Raw genomic sequence first — 26,156 nt, forward strand, 5'->3', positions numbered from 1 at the left:
TTTCTCCAGAACCCTAACACCGAAGGTCCCCTACCTTCCTCCCCTTCCTCCCCAGGGCTTCTCCCGGGCTCCCATCCCCTCTGACTCAGACTACCTCTCGCGGCTTCTTCCCCTTTGGGTGTGCGGCTTTAGCCCACCTGGCTCGGTCTGGCCAGGGGAGGGCGACTGGGGGTGTGGGGGAGTAGAGCGCGCCCCTGGAGAGCCTGGATGTAACTTTTGTCTCTCTTGGGGTTGCACGGGTAAGTCCCGGCAAACCTGCACTCACCCCTCTTTTTAAAAAAAAATAGCTCCTGGAATAACTTCCTATGGCCCCCTCCCCAGAGTCCCCTCCCCACCCTCCCATCTACGACTCACACATTCATTCTTGCGTCCACCCCTAGGTCCGCACCTCATCCACCCCTCCATGGAGGCTGTCTGTGATTGTGCTCAGTACTGGGGGCCCAAAGAGCCTTGAACGCCATTCTCTAATCACACACTCACACACACACACACACACACACACACACACACAGCTGCATCCAGCTGCTGGGCTGCTCTGGTCCCCTAACTGCTATCTAGCTTGGTGACCCACTCACTCACTCACCATGCACTTTTATTTTGGAACCTTACTCCCAGCTTGGAGTGGGCTCTGCTTAGCTGCTTGGGGTTCTTGTGTGTAAGACCATTCCCGAGAAAAGGGTGTCAAGGGAAAGAGACCTACTACAGGGCAGGACTTTGAGATTCTGTGGACTTTCTGTGGACAGTTCCCAGCGCAAGGGGCGACTCCTCAGTTCTTCCCTTCTTTAGTCCTTCTAGATTCAAGTGGGAATGTACATCTAGATCTTCCAAAGGCAGCTTTCCTTGGTGTGGGACTGAAGGTATCTGACTCACGTAGCTGAGATCCCTGCCAGGCAGGGTCCAGAGATGGTAAATGTGTATAGCCAGCCTTTTCCCTCTCTCCTCTTTCTCATCCTGCCTCTCCATTGTCTCTTTCATCTTCCTTCTCATCTGACTTTAATCTTATAAATGCTTCCTCCCTGTAATTTGTGAGCCATTTCCCATCTCGGTCAGCCTGCCTTGTTCTTGTATAGCTTTTGGGCCATGTCTGTGCATTGCTGTTCTCTTCTTCCCTCTGCCTCTCTTCTCTCACTGTCTGTAACCACTTCACAGGAATTATTCTTCTCCTCTCCTATCACATGATTTTTGTTAACCTTTTTAAGGCTTTAGGGAAAGGTAAAAGAATGGAAATGAAAGGGGGCAAGATACCTCTGTTTTGTGACCTTGAACTTTTGTAATACTGTTTATTAACCATTCTCCAAGTGTTATATGAATGGTTGTATTACCTTGTACCCAGAATCATAATCCACTGAGATAGGCATTCGGGTTCCCACTTTCTCTGTTGCCAGGAAGCTGAGCTCAGGCGGCCAGGGAGGTGAAGGAACTTCCTGAGGTTACACAGCTAAGGAGCTTGGTTTGAACTCCGGACTTCAAAGCCTCTGCTGTCTCTATTCACACTGTCCTCCATGACCTTGGAAAAGCCCACCATCAAAGGTACCCAACAAGGTTCCCCTTGCAAGAACACAGTTAGGCCCGTTTCTGTCCTGTGGTTTGTAAGGTAGGCTTGCCTGTCTCCGTTTGCTAATCTGTGAAACCAAAGGGGTGGGGGTGGCATCTGGCCTTTCAAGTCCTCTGATTCTAAACCACCATTCCTTGTCTCTCTGATGCCCGTTACAGTTCATTTACTCCTCCAAAATATGTCTCGCTGCCTCCCTCAGTCTCTCCTTTGTACCCATACAATTCGCCACTATGCTCTGCAATGGGGCTTTCTGATTCTCTATGCCCCTTTCTTCAAATATGCTGACATAGTCCATTTATAGAAGTGCACACCAGGAAAAAAGGGCTCCCTTATGTAAGGCAGAATCTGTGCAAGTCCTTCATGGACCTCTGGTACAAAGGCCTGTCAAGCTAGAGACCAACACTTTCATTCATTCACTCATCAACAACTATCCTACCAGACACTCGATGGGGATGTGGGGATGGATAAACAGTTTCTGCCCGTGGAGATGTTAGGATGATTGGGCACAGGGATGAGACCAGTACAGAAATACCTCAGGTAGCAGACAAGGCAGGCAGACATGCAGACAGACATGTTTTCTCTCTGAGATCTGCTCAGAGCAACCAAAGAAAGCTTCCCAAAGTGATGGCATAGGAGTTGATCCATACAGGACTAGTCGAATGGGGTAGGCATTCAAGTTGGCACTGTGTCCTTGTTACACTTCCTAGCATCTGAATCAATCTTCCCCCCACCTTGCATCAGAGGAAAGTGTTTTATCCTCTGAGGGAAACAGCTTACCTCCTATGATGATGCTAAGAACTTTATGGGGTATATCAGTGCATCCTGACAACAATTTCTGCTTCTGGCAGTTGTGAGGCTTTGAGAGGAAAAAAAAATCATGCAAAGCACTTAACACATAGTAAGTGCTCAGTAAATTCTGACTACTTCTATATAATCCCCACAAAGTCCAGAAAAAAAAACCTAAAAACTTATCATCCCCATTTCATAGATATGTATTCCAAGGCTCAGGAAAGCTAAGAAATTTGGCTATGATCAGCAGTTGCTTTACCAGTTTCTAATTCTTTTAGGACTTGGGCACACAAAACAAGTTTTGTCAGGTTGAGCTACCTCCCATGCTACAAAGGAAACTGGAATCAGGCAGAACCCATCCAGGGATCAAAATGGAATGCACTGGGGGGAAGTTCCATAAGGTTTCATTGCCCTTGCAAACAATGACTCCTGGAAGACCCATGTGACAGGTGGTAATTATTGATAATCACTTGTGAATTGAGCTATTGATGCCTGCTTGCTATAATGGCAATATATCAGCTCAAGTTCTGTACCTAAATTTGGAGACATCCTCTGGACTCCATAGACTCTTAAGTCCAGATCACATACCTCTTTGTGAACCTGTGTAATTTAAACTCACTTTTACTGAATTCTGAATCCTCTTAATGCTCACATTATTCAGAGTTAGTTTCTGTTGCTCACAATGAACACACCTGCTTGAGAACAGAGAATGTGGAAACAATTGGAGGGCAGAGTTAATGACAAAGGGAAATGGAGGGACTTGGGTAAAAATGGAGGGAAAGCAGTTCAGTGGCAGAAAGTACCAACTTGATGGAGTTAGCAGCAACAAATGGGGATCAGACACAGGGAAATAACTCATGTTTTGGAATATAAGGTCAATGACTCCAGAAGTTTATACGGTCAGTCAAGGAGTGATGATAGCCAATAACTGTCTCCAGGTGGTTGTGAGGATTCACAATAGTGCTCAGTGAATAGTAGGTGCTCAATAAATCCTGACTACTTCTTTGATTTATAATTCCCATAACACCTGGAATAAGTCATGCCATCCTCATCTCATAGATGTGTTATTGGAGGTCTGGGAAAGCTAAGTCACTTGTCTTTGATTGTGGAATTACCAAGAACATGAGTGCCTCACTCCCAAGTTCTTGTTTTGTCTGCCGCATTATGGCCCTAGTTTGCAGCAACCCTTCTTCATACTTTCCCAATATGCTCAGTGTTCTTCATATCTTATTTCCTGTCCTGTGTTTAGTACCCCTAACCCTTCCCGGTCTCTTTCTCACCTTCTCCTTTCCTCTCTTCCCAGTTAAATTCCTGTATTGATTTAATTAGCTTCATTCCATTATTGATTTAATTTATTCTCCCTAACGCTTCCTAAACTCAAATCCATTGATCTCATTTTTCTTTTCAATCTAACCCCAAGAAAAGTCTTCCAAGAAAATGCTTCTTGTTTCATAGTTCGCCTTTGCCTTTCTAGGTAGGTTTGTAACAAGGTTTCCTTTTTTTCCTCCCTCTTGCAAAATATCTCCTATTTTGCAAAATCCTTTTTATCTATTCCAGCCTGGTGTTATTGGAAGGGCAGGGGCTGGAGGGCAGAAAAGCTTTAGCTTAGATATCAGCTCTGCTATACCTATCAGGTCAGGTCACTTAATAGTGCCTGCAAGCCCCTTTGTTTTCTCATTTGTGAAATGGGGAAAATAGTAGCCTCTTGTTTGGGTCATTATGGGAATTAAATGTATTAAATGAGACCATGCGTATGAAACTGTCTAGCACCTGTGAGGCTCTCCTAAATGGTCTAAGCAAATCCAATCATCTCTCACCTGCTGTTTCCTTCCCCGGCCTATTACATGATCCTCTCTATCACCATTTCAGTCCAATCATACCCTATCCCTTTTCTGTTCCCAGCATGTTTCCAGCTCTTCCAGCCCCAATATCTACATGCAAGCTTCCTCTGCCTGCAGAGATTTCCACCTCCTTTTTTCACCTACCTTCATTTCGCTGTTTAAGTCTAACAAAGAAAGGACTTTCTCCAATCTGCCTAACCAGCCATTCTTTGTCTCTCAATCAGTTCTTTCCTCTTTTCTGATAGGCTTTGTATTTTACATGTTGTGTATTTGAGTAACTGCATGTTTAGTTGTGTGTTTTCTGAATGTAGTTTCCCCACTACTTGGGAGAAATACCTTGGTTATAATTAAGTCCACACAAGCTAGTACAGTAAACAAACACAGGTAGAGATACAAAATAAGGATTTTGCTAATGGATGATTGCATGTATATTAAGCTGGTACTCTGAGATATCTCTTCTAGGCATTGGCCCTATGTCTACAGAGGATCAAATAGAACATCTTTTAAAAAAATTATTGTATGCACATTTTTTTGCCAGTCCTGGGCCTTGAGCTCAGGGGCTGGGCACTGTCCTTGGGCTTTCTCAAGGCTAGAGCTCTACCACTTGAGCCCCCAACACCATTTCTGGCTTTTTGCTATGTATGCGGTACTGAGGAATTGAACCCGGGTCTTCATACATGCTAGGCAAGCACTCTACCACTTGGCCAAACTCCCAGCCCTGTATGCACATTTTTTAAGTTTATTGTCAAGGTGATATACAGAGTGCTTACAGTTACATATGTAAGGTAATGAGTACATTTCTTGAACATTGTTACCTCCTCCCTCGTTTTTCTCCCACTTTCCTTTCCTCCACTCCCCCCAGTCATACAGTTCATTTCCAGCATATTATCTTGCAAAATATTGCTGTTGTATTGATTTGCCCTTTGTCCTTTGTCTTAGTTTGTTGTTCCCCTTCCCTTCCCTATTTCAGTACACCAGGTACCAGAATCAAATCCAGTGACAATAGGGGATAAACCATAGAGGAACAACAACAAAATAAAAATAAAAGAAAGAAAGAAAGAAATAACTTCACATAATACATTAAAAACAACAGCCAGTGGGCCAGGAGCATGGCCTAGTGGTAGAATGCTCAACTAGCATGCACAAAGAAAGACCTGGGTTCTATTTTTTGGTACCATATAGAAAAGCTAGAAGTGGTGCTGTGACTCCAGTGGTAGAGTACCATCCTTGAGGAAAGCCGAAGGACAGTGCTCAGGCCCTGAGTTCAAGTACTAGGATTGGCAAGAAAAACAACAACAAAGAGAAACCTCTTGTTTCAGTATCTTGAAGTTCACTTTGCTTAGAATCATCTTATATATAAATGTATAGATATATTTATATATTTATATATATAGCTATTGAGCTATTGTGATTCTCTGCTAGGAAAATCCTAGACATTTACTAAATCTTACAAATGAGGGAAATCATGGAGTCAGTGTTTCTTTGGTTCTGGCATACTTTATTCAATATGATTTTTGCCAAGACTTTCCATTTTCTCCCTTGGCAATGTCATCTTTCTGATGGCAGCATAAAATTCCACTGGGTATAATATTTTCTTGATGTAGAACCTCTTTTTGATTCTGTAACAAAAACATCCCTCCATGCCTTCCCCCCACATCTTCCTCTCTCAGCTTGCCACTGTTTTCTATCTTTCCCTCTTCCCTAACCATCTTTCAAGCCATTTTTAAACATCCTTTCTTCCCTAAGCTTCAAGATCATCAGTAGACCACAAATAAACTCCAGTTCAGGACAAGAGAGTGCTATCATGGGCTCTATCTCTACTCTATCTAAGCTCAATCTTCTATTAATTCTCTTCGTGCCCAGAGAACCCCACCATTTGTTTTCTCTGGTTTCAATCATTGCCTTTCCTGTAACTCACATCGTCCTTTTAATCCTGCTTTGCTCTTCCCAGCACGTTAGCTCCATTTATCACTCAGCCTAAGCCTGTTCCCTTCCCTTGGCTTCAGCCACTACCCACCCCCACCCAACTTTACACACTCACTTGTGGCCTTCAGCCTTAGGTCTACCAGCCCCTGAGTATCTTAACCTATGCCCAACACTGATCTGCTCACCAGTTCAAAATCAATGACAAGACGATGGCCAAATCTTTAAAGTTTTCCCCTTTATTGTTGCTGGATCCAGAATAGATTGCTATAAATACAACTTGCTGAGAGTTTTTCAACTCAATGACACAGGTTCAGATTCTTTTCTGTACTACTCTCCTTACAATCTGATTTTGTTGTTGTTAGAGCTCATAACTTTGCTTAGCTTTCATTTCTTTACCTGTAGGTGACACTGAATGAAGGCATTAGGGATAAATGGAAATGCTAGTGTTGTTTGTTACATAGTAGGTAATCTGTAAAAGTAATAGCTTGTTTCTCTCTATATACAGCTATTTATTTGCTCTTTCTGGGACCTCTGTCTTATTACTTCCTATCTCTCCACTTCTCATCTCCATTTTCACTTGATCTCATTTAGAGCAAACTTTTTACCATTGTCTCTAACTTCTTTCTTTGTGAAAAATGAATGAATATTTTAATCACCATGGACATTCTTCATTCCTTCTTCCATCTGTCGGACTGATTTCTGCTCTAGCCCAGTATTTCTCTGACTCTTTCCTTTAACATTCTCAAATATATTATCTTTTATTTTTTTCCACCCGCTTATACCTCTCCCTACCTCCCACTTCCACCATCCTTGCTACTGTAAATCAACCTTCTCTCTAGTCCTATGATTTATTCCATTTCTTTCATATGGTTCTGACACTCCCTGAGAGTCTCTCTTTCCTTGTTCACCCTTTTGCATTTTTTTCAAGTTCACTCATCTTTAATTCATCTGCATCATTCATGTGCTTGCACCCAAATCTCTGTATCCTTCTGCCTGCTTGGTCATTTAACCTCTTCCTGATGCCTTCTTCCTGTGTTGTGCTGGTCATCTTTCATCATTAGTATGTATTAGTGGGCGATACGCTTTGGGATCTGTCCATACAAATCTTAATCCTGGTGCATTTTTCAGGTTCCTTTTTCTGAGCCCATTGACTCTTCCTTTCTGGTGTCTTTTCTTCCTAACACTGTGCTTTACTTGGGGAAAAAAAAAGTCAGGCTTGCACTATTTGCTTTGTATTTATTCAAGCTGAACTGCTTACCTGGTGCATTGGAATGTGTATTACTGTTGGAAAGTATGAAGTATTCTCTGCTATAGAGCACCCGGCCACTTCCTTTCTGCTGCACATTATTGTGCAATATTTTCAGCTGGTGGAAGCTGGGTTAGCACAGAGCCACTGTTTTTCCCTCTCCGAGAGGATGCCTACTATGTGTTAGGCATTTGCCACATTTTCTAGTTTTCATTAATTTTCTCCAGAAGTCTGTGAAATGGGCATTTTTAATCCTAAACTTGCACATGAAATACTGAGATCATGAAGAGCTTGCAGGGCTTGGAATGTGCGAGCCACCTTATGTGGAATAAAGTACTTAACAAGTTTGTTTCTGGTTTTGTTTTTTTCAAATAGCTATTGCCTAAGAGTCATGTTTTTCCTAAGGGAGGTGGGAGACCTCCAGCCTTTTTGGGCACTTATTTGGGAGATAGGGCTTTGCTTCCTGTCGAAGAATGCAACTGGATCCCAAGCCTTTTATTCCCTGTGTCCTCTGTAGCTGGGCTAAACAGACACATGCCACCACTCCCGGTTCTCTCCTTTGAGATGGTGTTGTGAATACGTCTCTGCCTGTGTGAACCATGTACTTCAATCCTCCCCTTTTCTCTCCCTCCAGATATCTAGGATGATAGGTACTGAGGTCATTTCATCCGTTTTCTCACAGTGATACTTTTTCTGCATGCTATTTATTATTTGTCTTCTCTGCTAAATTATCATGTCCATTTCCGGTAGGAAATCTGTCATTCCCGTTACCTGTTATCTGTTATTTCTTAGGCCAGTGATGAAGATTGCTCAGTTGACCAATAAATACACATATGCCTGTAGGTGAATAACACAAATTCTTGCACAAGAAAACGTAGGGTTTGAATTTCAACTACCATTTGTTAAATATGTGACCCTGAACATACTAAGCCAAATATCTCCTAACAGGTTGACCTTACAAACTTCCCTGCTAAGTGTTGTTTTTAATTGTTGTGTAATATTATTTGTCTATAATCAGAACCTGTAGTTGGCCTTAATCCTTTTATATTCACACTAGCAATGTGTAAGAGGTTTGTTTTCTTTGTATCCTTGCTACCATTTGATAGTTCCATTTAAAAAAAAATAAAGCTCTTTTCTAAGGGGAAAAAAGTAGTCAGAACAAAACAAGCCAGGGATCCAATCTCAGCTCTCCTACTTCCTTACTTCTGTACCTTCAACCAGTTATTCCTATCTTCAGATATCACCACTTCATCAACAAAACTGAAGGAATCTGTTTTTCCATTGCATGGGCTCCTTTGGTTGGTGATCTGGGGCAAAAATCCCGAAATAACCTGATTATAATGCTCTTCTTTTCTAACTATGGGCCTCATTGCCCTGATTTCTGAGCATAAAGATCCTTCACTGTGTTTTCTACTGGCTAAAGGAAACTTGGGTAAGCCTAATGACCAGATTCAGACCTGAGGTCTCTCAAAGCGGCAGAGGCCACTCTACTCCTGACCCACTTAGCAAGCTATATTTGATGAGGACTGTGTGATATTCTGCAGACTCAGCAAGATCGGGGCTCTGCATGTTCCCTGAGTCTCCTGGAGGTATAGCCTCACTCCATCTCCTTCTAGTGAAAATCTGTGGGGAATTATGGAATGTCCCTGTTCCCAGATCTGGGATGCTTTTTTTTTTCTTTTTTTTAACTGAGGCTCTTTGGAGAGAAAAAAAAAGAAATATAAACTTAAAAGAATTTTCTTCCTTTCCTCTTTCTCTCTTTGTGGAATATTATTTTCTTTTCTGTGTGTGTGTGTGTGTGTGTGTGTGTGTGTGTGTGTGTGATGGGACTTGAACTCAGCCTAGGTGCTCTCCCTGAGCTCTTCAGCTCAAGGCTATGGCACTGCCCTTGAGTTAGGCCCCATTTCTTGTTTTCTGGAGGTTAATTGGAGATAAGAGTCTCAGGTCCTTTTGTGCTTGTGCCTGGGTTGGCTTTGAATCTTGATCCTCAAATCTCAGCCTCCTAAGTAGTTAGGATTACAGGCATGAGCCACCATGCCCAGCTGGAATATTATTTTCTAAACATCAGTGATGCTGTGGAGTACTATTTTCCAGGCAAGACCAAAAAGAATCCCTGTATCTATGCATATTATAGTCTAATTGAGAGCCAGAAAAACACAAATAATCAAAAATGAACATATGCCTGAATGTCTTCAATTGTGCTATGTTGGAAAAGATATGGTTCTATGAAGTAGCATAATGAGCAAGGACCAGAGAGCATAATTTAAGGACCATATAAGACATCGCTGAAAAGAAAAAGTGACCTTTCCTTAGGAAGCAGTAAGGATGAGTAATAATTGTTATAGCTGAGGGGAAAGGAAGATACAGGGTCCAAAGGCCTGTGAAAGAACATTCCATGTTCTCGGGCCCAAATATATGAAGTCAAAGCATTGTGAAAGAAGATAGGGAAAGAATGAAATGGCTCCCAGAAATTATTTTGATTTAAATTATTCAGGCATATATAGGCTATGTACATATGGAGAGAGAGAGAGAGAGAGAGAGAGAGAGAGAGAGAGAGAGAGAGAGAGAGAGAGAGAGAGAGGAAAAAACAGAATGTTTGTGTTTGCATTTAATATTAATTTGAATAGAAAGCCATGGACACTTTTACATAATGTGATGACATCATTCAAAACACTACTTTGTAGTTATGAAGAGTGTCTTTCATAGTTCACGAGTGGATAGAAGAGCCTACCACAGAGACTGCTTCAGCTGTCTAAATGTATGCTGTAGGCATGCCCACTGCTGTCTTTCCCACCAGAGGGTTCTATACCTTATTCACATGAAGACAGTAACCTGTATGTACTGATTTATATCTTCCTTGTTGAATCTATTAGTTATTGACTTAAATTTTGTATTCTGAGGAAGCCACACAGAATAACTTTCATGAAAAGTCTCCAAGTGTCTGAAAAGACCTACCCCTGTTTTTCAAAGAAAAGTTCCTCCATGATTCACTACCTTGGTGTTAAATTTAAAAATATGTAAGCAAAAAAATAAAGAAAACAACAAGAAGAGCACAATTTTCCTTTTCACAAGCTTCTTTTCACCCTAGAGCCAGAGAAAACACAGATGAAGAGTAAGTTCATAGGTCTTAATGCCACATTGATTGTGTTAAGTTCATATTTCAACTTTTTGAGCTTCTTGCAATGTGACCTTGAAAAAAATGACTTGATTTTTCTCTTTCTTTCTTTCTTTCTTTCTTTCTTTCTTTCTTTCTTTCTTTCTTTCTTTCTTTCTTTCTTTCTTTCTTTCTTTCTGTGGGTCATGGGGCTTGAACTTGGCCTGGGCTCTATCCCTGAGCTCTTTAGCTCAAGGGTACCTCCCTACCCTTGAGCCAACCCCCACTTCCCATTTTCTAGGGGTTACTTGGAGATAAGAGTGAGTCTCAGGTCCAAAAATGACTTGATCTCTCCATACTTCAGTTTCTTAATCTGGTTTTGTAAACCTCCCTAATGTAGTTGGATAAGAATAACACAAGACAATAGATTAAAACTTTGAAACATAGTGCTTAGCCTCTACCAATAATCACTAAATACATTTTCTGTATATAATCAATAAATACACTTTGGTTATTATCAATATCCATTCAGGTTATTAGTGGCTCAGCCTGTAATCACAGCTACTGAGGAATCTGAGACCCGAGGGTTGCAGTTGAAGTAAGCTGAGGCAGAAAAATCCTTGAGACTCTTACGATAATTAACTCTCAAAAAAGTCAGAAGTGGAGATATTGCTGAAATGGTAAAGCTCCAGCACAAGATCCAGTGAAGAGAATGTTTAAGCCCCAGTACTGGTGCACATACACACAAATGCAAGTATGTACGTATGCACACACACACACACACACACACACACACACACACAAACACTATGCAAACAAAAAAGTAGTGAAATAAGGGTTTTTAAGAGTTTAATATGAGTTGGCATGTGAGAGATAATGATTACTTAGTAATCCATAAAATGGAATACTTTGCTCATAAAGTTGTTGCAAACATAAACTGTATAAATGATAAGAGAGATTGTCACCAAGAACTGTGTAGTTGATATCTCTACCTTTAGACCAGAATTGCTTGTTGGGCCAGCTACTCTACTAATAACTTTGAAAATCATCTCATACTTGATTTTCACATTACCCTTATGAAGGAGATGTACAGCCATCCTCCAAAGTGATTAAGAAACAAAGCAAGTGGAAATTGAGTCACATGCTTCAGGTTGCAAGACTGAGCTAGGGAGAATGCTCACTTAGAGAAGACCCTTCTACTCCTACTCTCAGAGGCCTCATTTCCCCCAAAGCAGCCACCCAGCAGGTATGGAGAGGGCTACCCTCCCCTGCAAAAGCAGGAGGAATTCTTGCTCAAGATGACAGGATGGGAAGGCAGGAGGAAACAGCACTGGGAGGAGATATACTGCAGTTGTGACATTAAGCTTAGAGCTTGAGATGCCCACAAAGATTCACTGGGAAAAAATAATACTTGAAAAAAGTGTAATGTCTGGTATTTATCACCTTGGTCTACTGGTAGTTCATTCTCCTTGACATCTATGGAGATTCTTAGGAACTAATATATTGCCTGGTGCCTATGTTGCCAATGCACTCTGCTCTTTTTTCGTTAGCTTTCCTTCTCACCTGTTATTCTTTAATTAATTTTGTGGCTCTAGGTCTCATGCAATCTATCAGCATTAACCCTAAGTTTCCAAACAACCTTTCTGATCTGTTCTCTTACTATTTCTCCATCAATGGTCCATGCCCTCATCAAAATAAATGTCCATAATCTCTAACGGATAATTCCTCTGAGTAGCAGCATATAGCACATACATATAGAAACCCTTCTTCACTGCTATTGTGACTCCTAATTTATACGTTAGTTTTTGCCCCTTACATTCCATCATTCTGTGTAACTTATTTACTACATTGTATGTGTGCATGTATGTTTGTGTGAGTGTGTGTGTGTGTGTGTGTGTGTGTGTGTGTGTGTGCCAATACCAGGACTTAATCTTAGGGCTTTGTGTTTTCCCTTAGCTGAAATTGTATCACTTGAGGATCTTTGCTGGGTAATTGATGATTAGTTTCTCTAGGATATGTAGGCCCAGGGTGGCTTTAAACCATGATCCTCAAATCTCAGCCTACTGAGTAGCTGGGATTATAGCTGTGAGCCACTAATACCTGACCACATGGACTATTTCCCCCATCGTTATGATGATGACTGCATTTTGTCCAGCAGATACTCACCTTTCTTCTCCCCCTCACTCCCTAGAGCTCAGTGATGATGAAATTGGCTGTATGATACTCACGGTGGGCTGATCAGTGGAATACTAACAATCATGATGTGAACCATGGCTTACCAAGAGAGAGCGTGCCTTGCCTAACCTGCTAGTTAGGGTGACAGATAAAGGAAGACCTAGGCTTAACCTGCAAGATGGATCCTAGCCAAGCCAATCTAAATCGAAGCTTTGATGGAGGCCATGTTCAGAATGAATGATTAAGCTACCAAATTCGGGTAGATTTATCACACAATATCACTGGCTGTTACAAAATCTTAACTCCTACCCTCTACTCTGAGTTTCTTGAAGCTAACGAGTCTGATTCATCTTATTTAGTTCCTGCAAAGTTTGAAGCCACTTTCCTGGTACATATTTCTTGAAGAAATGAACAGATGAGTAAATGAATGATTAAGGAATCCTAGAGGAAGATTCCAGATCTAGGAAGAATAATGTACTCATTAGTTGAGTGAGAATTTACTGGAGACTTATTACATGGCAGGCCTTCCTTGTGCTAGTGAAAGGGTATTGAGTGGTAAACAAACTGGTCCTGGCTTCTAGACGCTACATGAGGGTGGTGGAGGAAAGCTTGGGAACCTGAGATTTATAATGTAGTCACTGTGCAAATTCTTATTATCCTTGAATCGCATGCGGGGGCACCAAAGTAATCAGAGAAGTGATAATGGATAGAAAAGAGCTAAAAGATCCCTCTCTCACTGCTGATTCCCATTATCTTAGGTTAAGAGCAAATCCTGGGCAGATGGGAGGCATTTGCATCTATTTAAAGAAAATGAGTTAGGAGAGGCTGCCCAAGGGGTAAAATCAAAATCTACAGGGATAGGGGTTGGCTGGTCATTTTCTGATTGCTGAATGACACTTCTGTCCTTTCCCACGATGATAGAGCGCGATCCACATGCTGAGTCTGAAAGTCATTATCGTCTGGAAATCAAAAAGCTAGATCCCTGACATCCAGGTTCCACAGTGTGGTCTCAGTATCCATCAGGAACTCTTGCCTGAACCCTGATAACAAAAAAACCAAAACCACTATATCCCATGTCTGAATGCCTTTCCTGACTGCTGAAGCATAGCAGTCTCACTCTTCTGCCTTTCCTGCCTGTGTACTCCAAAGGCACATGATGAACAATGTCTTCTGTCTCCTGCAGAGATTGCTCCAGAAACAGGAGCCTGGTGCTAGAATTCCTAAACTATAGACATCAACCGTAGAGCCAGTACCAGCCTTTCTTCCTATGTGGACAGCAGTTTCCAGAATGTGCTTCTCTATCCAAGACCTATGGTTGGAAAAGGCAGTTGGCTAGAACAAAGGGGCTATTTGAAAAGATTAACTTTAAGCAGGGCTCAAAAGATATGCATGACTTTATCCCAAACTAGCACCTTTTAGCTTGAAAGAATAACTGGAAATTTTCTTTTACCCTTTTCAGTACATATTGCCTTGAAATTCAGACACTAATGAGGTCGGGAGCCAAAAGGAAATAGAATTTTCAGTGGGGTAGACAGATATCAGTAGGAATCCATTTCGTGGCCACTATGCAACTTAAAGGTGACAAAACGTGTTCACAGTGAGGACGCTATTTAGTATGTGGTATCAACAGCAAAAATAATCATTAATAATAGTGACATTTATTGAGGGCTCATGATATGGCAGGCAGTATGATAATGCCATAAAACTTCCATCTTAATTAGCCCGATTCACTGTAAGAGCCATATGAATTGCCATTTTACACATGAGGAAGCTGAAGTTCAGAAAGATGGCACACTTTGTCTGTCATCACCCATCTAGGATGGGTTCAGGATGTAGCCCAGCACATTCTTCTTTCAGAGAGCTTCTCGTTAGAATCCCTAATCTATATTCACTGAAAGTGAGCATCATAACCAGAGCTAAAGAATCATAATGGGAACTCTTAGAGGCCAGAGCACGTGAAGCCAATCCAAGTTGGGTGGTTTTCTGGAAGATCAGTATGAAGAGAAGCTGTTGTTTGAACTATAAAGGCACAAGTTTAAGGGTGGCTTTGGGGATGACACTAGAAGAGATAGGAAAAAAAACGTGGGGAAAAGGGCTCCAGATTTAACAAATACTGTTGGGAAAATACTGTTTCCCAACTTCTCTAACTCTCCTTGTGTCTGCTACAGCTGCCTTGTGAAGGCACTTTCTCTTACTACAGAGGCAGAGTCTATTTCCCCAGGCCTTGAATGGAGCTATACCATGTGTTGTGATTTGGATATGAAATGTACCCCCAGGAGGCTCATTTAGTCAACACTTGATCCTCAGCTGGTGGTGCTGCCTTGGGAGATGCTAGAAACTGCGGGAAGTGGGGCCTAGCAAGACTAAGTAAGTCACTGGGGTATGACATTGGAAGCTAACTTAACCCAGGCTTTTCTCTCTGTCTCTTGTCTCACTTTTTCTGTCTCTTTTTGGGTATCTCTCTTCTGTCTGTATCTGTCTGTGTCTCTGTTCACTCTGTCTCTGTCTCTCTCATTGTCTTTCTCCTTCATCTACCATGATGTGGATGGCACTGCTCTGAGGCTCTGCCTCCCCACAGGCTCTCAGAATCAACATATCCAAAGTCAATGGATTGGAACCCATGAATCAGTGAGCCAAAATAAATCCTCTCTTTAGTTCTTTGTGTTAGGTAATCTGTCACTGTGATGAAAAGTCAAAACAAATGAGATAACGATGACCATGGCCCACTGGTGAGTCTTGTGTTTCCACTGTCATCATAGTCTGCAATAACCATGACCAATACATACCTGCACCAGCCTCCCTGCCCATGTTGTGTGAAAATACTCATATGGAATAAAGTTTCCCTAGCTAAGGTTCCACAGTCACAGTCAAGTCCCGCCTAGAGCTGAATCCCAAAGGATGTACATAGAGATGACTGATGAACCTATCTAGATCAGCCAACCTCTAACCAACCCACTGGAATTCAATCTATAATTATAAATAGTAGTTTTAAGCCATTTGAGGGTTAACTTGTGATGCTGTAACACATCACTGGTATAGAAAATAGCCTATACACATGCCCAGTGCTTGACCTGTAGCATTTACTGAATAGGAATCTGCTATTTCTCATACCTCTTTGATTAATCAGAAAAGCTCTCATTCATCCCAGGAAAGGGTCACAAAACTACATGATGATCATTGGTCAAAAACTGGGGAAAGCGACCTCAAGCTCCTTGCTGGAGTTGGGGAAACAAAGCAACAGCCAGACTATGACCCTCCAGTGCTAGAAATCTCATCCTCATGTTCAGCACATGAATGGCCTGGCAGCCTCAGCGCAGGTTTTCCTAGAGTGATTATTTCCATTGCCATAATCAGTTATTTCCATGTCACAGTCAGTTCCCCTCTTTGCTCCTGATTTTTCATTGCTGCAAAAAAAAATATGACACTCTGATTTAGCTCTTAGAAAAGGATAGGTAATTTGGAGGGGGGAGGCAAGGGAGGAAAGGAACCAAATTACTCACCAAAATGGGCTTTACAATTATAAAGTGCTAATGAAATTCGAAATAACAACAATAATTATGCTTCCAAGGCTGATGCCTTACATTTTTATACCATGAATATTCATCCCCATGTTATCTTTCTGAAGAATAAAAAATTGAGTGGTACAGTGCCGCACAGATGAAATGGTGGTGTTTGTGTTTGTGTGTGTGTGTGTGTGTGTGTGTGTGTGTGTTTCTCCTTTCCTATTTTTACATATATCAGGGCAGTCCCCTGGCTTAAGACTGTCCATATTCTTAATATTTTCATTATAACTGCAATTTTGTCTCATTAGGCAAGCGGATACAGACAGCTTAATAGAAGATGCTTCAGACATCAATACAAGTTGAAAAGAAGTGTGTTTGAGTGGAGCTAAGACTGAAACAACTCTTTCCATCTCTAAGTGATCACACAAGTAAGCAGACCTTATAACCCTTATAGTCTCATCTCTGTACTTAGCAGCTCTATCAGCTGCAGTTGGATGTGATCACAAATATTAAATAACTCAAATCAGAGAACTGAAGAAGCTAGGAAATCCATCTTTCATGTAAAACACATCTAGGGATGGTAATATGGTGGGATTATTATAACAATTCCATAGTCTTCATAGATCTGGATTGTATACACAGGTCTGCTTTTTTAATCACCAAGGCTAGGCTCTGGTCTTTCAGTACTATAATGACTGTTTTAAGTTCCAGCCATCATGTCCATGATCTGAGCAGCAGGATAGAGTAAGAGAAAAGCTCATGAAAGTATAGTGCAGCATTTCTGCTCCTATCACATGGGTTAGAATTACACAGTCATTTTCAACAGCAAAGGAACAATGGGTGTCTTTTTGCTCATTTAGTGAGTGTTATTGCCTTCCAGCAAAAACATGGGGATTTTTTTTTTATAAGAAGGATCAGTAGGACTCACTATGTTGAGAAGCGACTGGTAATATCACCCTATGAAATACTCAGTACATCAACAATCAAACAACTATTGCTTGAAACTTAAGCAATATTGTCTCTGTGGAACAGTAAGGGTACAAAATTCAACAAAAAAGCCAAAATCTCCCTTTGCTAAGAGCTTATCCATTTCTTGTGACGATGCATACATGTGTTTACCTAAAATTGGTGATGAGGTTGACAAATAGAGTAAATCTATGGTGCTACAGAAACCGTGAGTGGATGAGGCATTGACCAATGGCCTGACAGAATACATGAGGGATTTGTATACAAAAATAAAATATGCTACCAACTCCCTCACTGCCTTCCCCCACCCTTCCCTCCACCCCCGTCATTCTGCCAGTCTTACATAGGAAAGGGAAGTCATGTGAGCGCTGAAGGATGCATGTTTGTAGGAAAGAATAGAGTCAGACCTCTCAGGTTCCACATGAGTTTGGATTGATTCCAATAATTTTGGATAGAGTACCTAACATCTCTCAAATATTGTTTTTTTGTGTGAGAGAGCCCATATAACACACATTAGGTCCTTAACCTATGTTCACTTTCTCCTTAAAGAAGCAGCAGTCCAGCACCTATGTCCCTTTAGCCTCAGGCAGAACCTTTCAGCCTAGATACAAGTCAGCTGAGGTTGAAACTGAGATTGAATCTGATCTTTTCCCCTTGTGTTGACATCAAGGGGGTCTGTCCCTTAATTACTAGTCATTGCCCTTTACACATACAAAATGGTAACCTGCTCAGCCCATCAAAGCCTGCCCTTTGAAATGCTCAGCTAGACAGTGAACAGAAAGTATCTGCCAAAAAGCTGCTTTTTCTCCCAGAGATAAAAGCAACTTGAAATGCATGTAAGTCTTGCGCCCTTGTTAATTAATCAGAATTCACATTAAAAGCTTAAACGCCTTTGAAGCCAGAAGCTTGTGAGCGAGAACCTTTCTTTTCTTTTCTGTTTTCTCCTATGCTATGGACGGAAGATGGGATGAGGCAGAAGGAGAAGGTGTGTGCAGGGAAAAGGTTTTATAACCGCTTAGTCTGTTACTACCAGGACAGATTCAATAAGTGTTAATGTTAGTTCAGGTCCCTTCCATTCATCTGAATTTCAAAGAAACTTCGGCTCTGAACCACCAAATTCTTTGAGACAACTTTCTAATACATAGTTGTTCAAAATTAGTTAGATACTGGGATTTCTATTCATTTACAAAAATACTTGCTTAATTGCCTTCAATTACATGGGATAGGATGATGAGGAAGACACAGTCCCTCCGAATCATCTGGCACACTGGTCCTGAGAAGGAGTGATTTTTGTTTCCAGGAGACAATAATCTGGGGACATTCTTTGTTCTCATAGTTGGACCAAGTCATACTGGCATCCTGTGGGTAAAGGTCCAGGATGCTATTACATATCCTGCTATGTGAGGGACATCCCTCACTATAACTGTTATCTGGTTTGAAATGGCAGTGAGCTACCCTCACTGGGAAAGACAAACTTTTCAACAGGCCATTTCAATAAAGCAAAATAAGTGCCATGTTGAATCAAGTGCTATAGGCGGATGTCAGGACAGGTTCCTCGTGGATGTGGCATATAAACTGAGACTTTAAAGATGAGCAAGCGTGAAGGGGTTGGGCAGGGCTGGCTAAAACAAGCAAAAGAAATGACATGGAGGAGAGCTCACAGACAGGAGGGAACAAGATGTTCTTGAGAAGTTAAGTGGCCATGAACTGGGACAGGAGAGTAAAATAAAGGACAATAGTGAGAGTGATAGGTTACCAGAATGGGGTAAAGAGAGGTTTTTGTTTGTGAACCAGGTTTTGTCCTAAGGTGCATGTAGAGTCACTGAAGAATTTTTAACTAGATTCTGGGTGCTGATGGCTCATATCTCTAATCCTAGATAGTTAGAAGGCTGAGACCTAAGAATCTTGGTTAATGCCAGTCTAGACAGGAAAGTCTCTGGGACTCTTATCTCTAATTAACCACCAAAATACTGGGAGTGGATGTGTGGCTCAACTGGTAGAGTGCCAGACTTGAGTGAAAAAGCTCAGTGACATTGCCCAGGCAATGATTTGAAACCCTGCCACAGTAAAGTAATAGTGATGCACATAGACATATACACATACACACAGATACACACACACACACACACACACACACACACACACACACACACACACACAACACAAAGGTTATTTATACCTGGTCATCCAACAGGGGAAATGAGTCCTAAACATCAGGTAAATTTTGTTTAAAAAATGCTGTGTAAAAGAAGTATTGTGACAGATTCATCTTGTGTTACAAAGTTAGGGGAAATTGGTCTTTTTGGAGATCCGAAGGAAGGATATCCAAAGCCATAATGTGGGACAGTCTGTGGAGCTGCTAGCCCAGGCTGTGGGAGGGACTTGAGCTGATGTCACTGCTGAGATGCCTGAGCTCACCTCACATGTGAAGTTGCCACAGTAAGGTTCACTGCAAGGAGACCACCACACAGTTCAGTCAGACAAGAGTTTATTGAGGGGAGAGCCTAATGCTGGCCTACACAAAAATGGAGGTGTTCAGGGGTTGCAAGAGATACAGGGGAAGGGAAAGAAGAGGGTATGGAAGGGCTGCCAGGCATGGAATTGATAATAGAGATGGATTATATGGCAAAAGGGCAGGTAGGAGGTGTAGCCACAGAGATGGACCTTAGAGCTCAGGGGACCGCCCACTGTCCCCAAGTACACCATTACCTGGGGTGCTGGGTGAAGACTTCTAGGAATGGGACTTCAGGTGCACAGGAGGAAAAATAGATGGGGTCATTTTCCCAGGTTGAACCAGCACCAGACGCAAGGCAAAACTTAAGAGATAGGTAAAACTGTTGAACTTTGCTTATTGCTTACTTTTCTGCAGATTAAATATCTTACCCTTTAAAAAAGTGTTTCAGATTCTCTCTTAGGTTTTAGATATGCGACTTAGACTATTCTCCCTTCTCAACCCTATTTTAAACATTGATAAGCCTGCAGGTCTCATCTTGGACACTTCCTTTTCTGGAAATTTCTTTATGCTTGTTTTATTCTGTTTTAGACTGTAATCTCCCATGTGGGCAAAAGATAGACATTATTATCCAGTAATATACCCCATTACTTAAAACAACCCTAGGAAGTAACAGATGCTCCCCTCTTCCTTGATTAAAGTTGGAAAGCAGGAGACTACAAAGAGGGTGGAATCTAGTCTGAAACTTAACTCAGAGTCAAGATTTGAGCTTCAGAACGGCAGCTACAGACTCCAACAAGGTAAGGAATTCTATTTATTTGGTAGCATCTGACTGTGATAGGAGCTGGCATGGCTACTTCAAGTTCAAGACTAAACTAATAAGGGGAAAGAAGTACACAAAGACATGTGAAGTTAATTCCTTCAAGGGAGAGGAGCCCTGTGAAGCTATGTGAAAGAAAGTGGTATTTTCTCTTGGCATTGGTTGACAGACAAGCCTTGGTGTGCCCTCACTTGTCTGGGTTCTCTCAGCAGGGCAATGCTGATGTGACATATTGGCTGCTTCACACCGCCATTTCTGTCAGAGCACAGGTGCAGCTGAATGTGCAAAGAATCACCTAGGTTACATCCCACAGAGGACACCTATTATGTGTTGTTGTTACGGCTGAGGTCTCCAGGCAAACACATTCAAAGTACAAAACACCTCCAGTATAGTCAATGCAGTGCCCATTAGGTATTCATGATTGTGAATAGTGGCGGTTTGTGCAGCTCCATAAAAACTTGCATTTTGTGCAGTGTTTAACTTCTCAAAGAATTCCCACAGCTAGAACGTCTTTTCCTCTGTATTGCAGAAATATCAGCAAGTTGATGTTGCGTGTACATTACAGATAAGAAAGCTGGGGCACAGAGAAGTTAAAGGATATACCCAAGGTCACACAGCTGAGGTTTGCACAATTTTTATTTTTAAAGAAAGGGATAGAATCTAGACCTCTCAATGGCCACTTCATCATTCTTGAGCACAGTTAGGTGAACTTTCTATGTTCTGAGAAAATATGTTTTAATGCTTTGAAGGAAACAGTGGCCATTAACTTAATCTACTACCAATATTCAGTAGAGTTTTAAAATACAATCATTTGGAGGAGGGTGCCAATGGCTCATGCTTATAATCTTAGCTTCTCAGGAGGCTAAGATTTGAGGATCACGGTTCAATGCTAATCTAGGCAGAAAAGTCTGTGAAAATCTTATCTCTAATAAATTACTTAGAAAAGGCCAGAAGTAGTGCTATGGCTTAAGTAGTAGAGTGCTAGCTTTCAGTAAAAACAGACCCAGGGCCAGTGCCAGGCCCTGAAGTCAAGCCCTAGGACTGGCAAACCCCTGGACTGGGAAAAATATATATCCTTTTCATATATGTTTTTTATTTATCCCAAAGTCTTATCTTCCTAGTCAACCTAATAAATTAATTTCTTCAACTCTTAACATGAGATTCTTGTATTTTAGCAGCAAGTTAAGGTATCTTTTATAAATAATACCTTGAAATAACATGAAATTATATTAAAATTTCAAGACAGATTTTTATGTTTCTCTCTAACCTTGAAATCAACTGGAATAAGTCACGAAGGAGCAAAATTCTCCAGGGAAACTGCTTCCTCCTTGAATTTATACAATAGGTAAATAATCACCTGGCTAATATTGAAGTAACCTGGCTAAGGGCAACACATAAATATCTATCTTACTCTAACTAATTACACGGCTTCTCGAGGTTCTTATAAATCTTTTCAACTTGAAGTTTGCAAAACAGCACACATTTGCTTTTCTTTTGTTTGTCTCCTAGCAGTCTTTTTTGTTCCTTTCTTCTTTTATTTCTTCCTAAGACTATGCCCTCTGTGTGGTAGTCTTGCACATTAAGGTCACTGATAAAGCATTCTAATTCTAAAAACCAAAACATAAAAATAAAAGAAGAAGTAGAGCAAGGTTGAATTAGACACGAATCCATTGATGAAGTTTGAAGATGCAGCATCATATGTTTTCAAGCATTTGTAGAAAGAAGTGCCTCTTGCTGACATTCACGGTGTCTTTATCTTGCACACACGCCTGCAGAGACAGAGGCTGTTCCCACGCAAACTTTGCTGTAGCTGTGTTCTCCCACAGATAAATCACTTCCTTCCCAGGGAAGTAAATACCTTTGCCACATGCTTCGAGTGGGCGAGAGGACACTTCCTCCTGAAATACTCGCTCCAACTGTCAATCACGTAACACTGGAACAAGGATTCCAGAGGGCTGCTCATACTGGACATCTTCGTGCCCTGTGACTTTGTTTACTAGCTCTGGCCCTGTCTGAAGGACCGTGTGTCAGAGACAGATCTTGCTGGTGGTAGTAACCACAGAGCATGAGTTCCACAATCTATGTGAAGAGCAAAGCATGCAGCCACTTCCCAGAGTTAATAACTAAACGAAGCGGAAGCCTCGTACAAATGAGTAGTGGTGGAGAGATCCCATCATGAGTATCTCCCTCCTCCTGCATGACTCCAGGGGGAAAATCACACATAACATACTGATAGGTTGCAAATATCCAAATGCTGATAATGTGCATCCTCTATTGCACAAAGGAAGAAAACATACAAATGGGTTAATTAGCTCCTATGCAGAATTTAATTAGAGCATCTTTGTTCACTCTGCTTTAGCCAGAATCTCAATTATCAATCCCTGTTCCCAGCATTTTTGAGCATGGACCTAAATTTTCACTTGGGGCTACACATTGGAAACTCAGCTGCCTTCCACATTGGAAGGTGTTAGACAATTTTAATACATAAATTTTATTGCATTGAAGTCATCCCATTATCACAGGGAGCATGGATTCCCTTTGGCCCTCAAAAGGTATTTTGAGCTACCACCCCTTGAATGTATATAATGATTAATTTGCTTTTAAAAAATCTTGAATAGAGATAAGATTTAGAATTTAATGATTTTTTCTCCCTCAATAAGATGAAACAATGATAAACATTCTTGATAATATACTAACTCATTTAATCCCTGCATTATTCTACTATAGGCAGTATCATTATTATCATTGTTTCCTCAATAAACAACATGAGTCACATAGAGATTATGGGTCTTGAGTCCAAGTGTTCTGGACCTCAAATTCAGATTCTTTTAAAAATACTTTATTTAGTTAGTTAGTTTTCAAATTATTTCTAACCAGTTGTATAAAGGGATTTCACTTCAACATGTGTGTTTATGAGTATAGACATCTTGATCAATGTCACTCCTTCCATCATTCTTCACATCTCAAGTTACTAATTCTATTTTCACATATGTACATTGAATATCAGGATTGCATCTTCCCACTCTTCTTTTCTCCATTCGTTAACTCACCCCGTTGAGCCTCTACCCTATCAAGACAAGTCATGTTTCAGCTTTCTGATATTTATTTTGTTAAACTATAAGTTAATTGTGTAATGGAGTTACACCATTGTAATTTTTCACTGCATGTAGTATAACGTGCTTAATTTGTTTGTACATTTTTGCACATGGTCATGTATATGTTTTTATATTGGTTTATAATTTGATCATTATGCTTCCATGCCTCTTAATAGAACAATAATCTCTTGCTGTGAAAAATACACATCAATTCTATTGGTTCTTTTCTTTTTTTTAAGGTAGCTGCCACTTTCACTCACTGTCGAGTGCTCTATCAACTGAGCTGTACCTCCAACCCCTGAAGGGTCGGTTATTTCTTTTTTCTATTGAAATTATGCATTTAAAAAATCAATGTGAGAAAATGACATTTTAAGAATCATGTTGATTCCTCATAACAAAAACCAGATTGATACTTAATTTATGTAAAATTATAACTTTGGGGAAAGAGAAAAAGTCACAAGGAACCCAAAGCCAGAAATACAGACTTTTGAAAGAACCAAACATGGGAAGCAAAACAGGACTTGGACTCCTCGGACCTGCCATCTTCCTTTCCCCACACCCTTTGTTTTTCTGTGTTTCCTTTTTGCAGAACTGTACCATCCAAGACTGATCCACAAGGTAGAGGCACATGCATGCAGATTGCAAGTATTATTGCTTACATCCTAGGATCGACCCAATACTTATTTTTAATATGTTCAAAGAGTCTCAAATGAGTACTCATGAGGAGGAGTAAGGGGAGGATGAGGGTGGAGAGGGTCAATCCTGCTCTGTGCCTTTTGTGGTGGAGACTCTCTCAATATATGTATTTGGTGCTTAGAAGGCCTTTGACCTTCAAAGTACAAGAACAGCAAGAATCTCCGTAAACCTTACTGAGCCAGTGAGGACCTTCTCTGGGTTTGCTACAGATCTGTAAATGCTTTTCAGAATTAAAGCAACTGAGGTGAGCACTGTGTGCTATTATTCTTTTTGAACACATGAGGAAACAGGTGCTCAGAGAGCTGACATTCCTACCTAACTTTACACTGCTCGCAAGTGGCAGAGCTCTTAGTCAATGTATCTTTGTACAAGCAAATCAAAATTCAAAATTCATCATATAGTCTCTGCGTACCTTACATTACAAAATCAAAGACAGTACACTTTGTTTGAAGATTAGGAGTCAGATCTCCTGACTTTTGTCTTCCACAAAATATTTCCCTCTGTTCTTAAGGGGTATGAAACACACGTTATTTTGTCAGGCCAGGTTTCAGATTTTAACCTTTTTCATAGTATCATTCTTTGGCACTGAGCACATACATTTTTCCTTTTATTACTTTCTACTGTAGCTTCTGGTTCTCCTGCCAACATCGGTGCTTTTTCCCCCTTTTATCGTAAAGGTGATGTACAGAAGGGTTATAGTTACATACGAAAGAAAATGAGTACAATTCTTGTCAAATATTATTATCTCCTTCCTTGTTTTCTTTCACTTTCCTTCTCCACTGACTTCCCCCTCCCAAGTTTAAAGTTCTTTTCCAACATGGTTTCTGGTGAATATTGCTGTTGCATTGGTTTACCCTATGTTCTTCATCTCACAAGTGGCTTTGTCTAGGATAGAGGACCACAATCACACAATAGCTATGCGCATATAACCATATAAAAAGATGCTTATTGAAATTAACTCTAAGAAATGAAAACAAGACTTTTTAAAAAAATTTTAGTGTTTGAAATGATTTCTTTTTTATTTCTTTTTCTCCCCTCTGGTTTATTCCCCGATGTTACTGTTTTTGATGACTGTACCCTTTGTTTTGTATATAAGACTATCTGAATTGAGGAAGGAAAAAGAAATCACAGAAATTGTGGGTCAAAGTGTAAACCAATGCACAATGATACTCACCAGACACTCTGTTGGAAATGAACCTTACAAGCTGTGGGGGGATCCCACAGCTGTGGGGGGGTGGGAGAAAATGAAGGAGGGATAACACCATTTCTTGATTTAAGTAACTGTAGCCCCTCTGTACATAAGTGCTTTTTAATTAAAAATAATAAATTCAAACAAAGGGATAAGTAGCCGGTGTTGTAGACGTCAAAATTCTGAATGATCAGATCTACCGTACAAAATGCACAAATTCTGAATTCTTTTCTCCTTCTTTATCTTTTTTTTTGGAGTATTTCCACTATTCAACAGTCTATCAATCACTGTCATCAATTAATATACTGGGCACCTACTCTTTGAGTTTCACACTGAGCTAAGCTCTGCCCTCAACAGGGGTTCCTACAACACATTTTGAGAGAAATTAGAACAGATCTCTTGGGTGAATGGTGTCCTACAAATTATGAATATGTAGTTAACCAGCTGCACAGCATCTTGCACTTGAAAGCACATAAAGTTGGTTTTGATTTTGCATTTAAAACAAGAGAGATGAATCTGAAAGAAATTCTTGGTCATTCAGAGGAATACCAGAGACAAGTCATTCACAGAAAGGGCTGCACCATCAGTGCTCTGAGACCTGTTGGTAGCCAGTCTCTCAACAATGGCCCTTAATTATCTTCACCTCCTTGTATTTATGACATTACCTAGTCCCTTCCTTCTATATGTAGTGGTGTCTTGTGAAAATCAATAGACATTATAGAAATGACAGGTTCCTAGCTTCTGGAACCTGGTTATAAATGATACTGAAGCTTTTGCCCTGGGTTCTCATAGATTGCTTATGGTGAGGC

The sequence above is a fragment of the Megascapheus bottae genome, chromosome 3 (genome assembly GCF_031878675.1).
Source record: "Megascapheus bottae isolate mThoBot1 chromosome 3, mThoBot2.hap1, whole genome shotgun sequence".
Taxonomy (NCBI): Eukaryota; Metazoa; Chordata; class Mammalia; order Rodentia; family Geomyidae; genus Megascapheus; species Megascapheus bottae.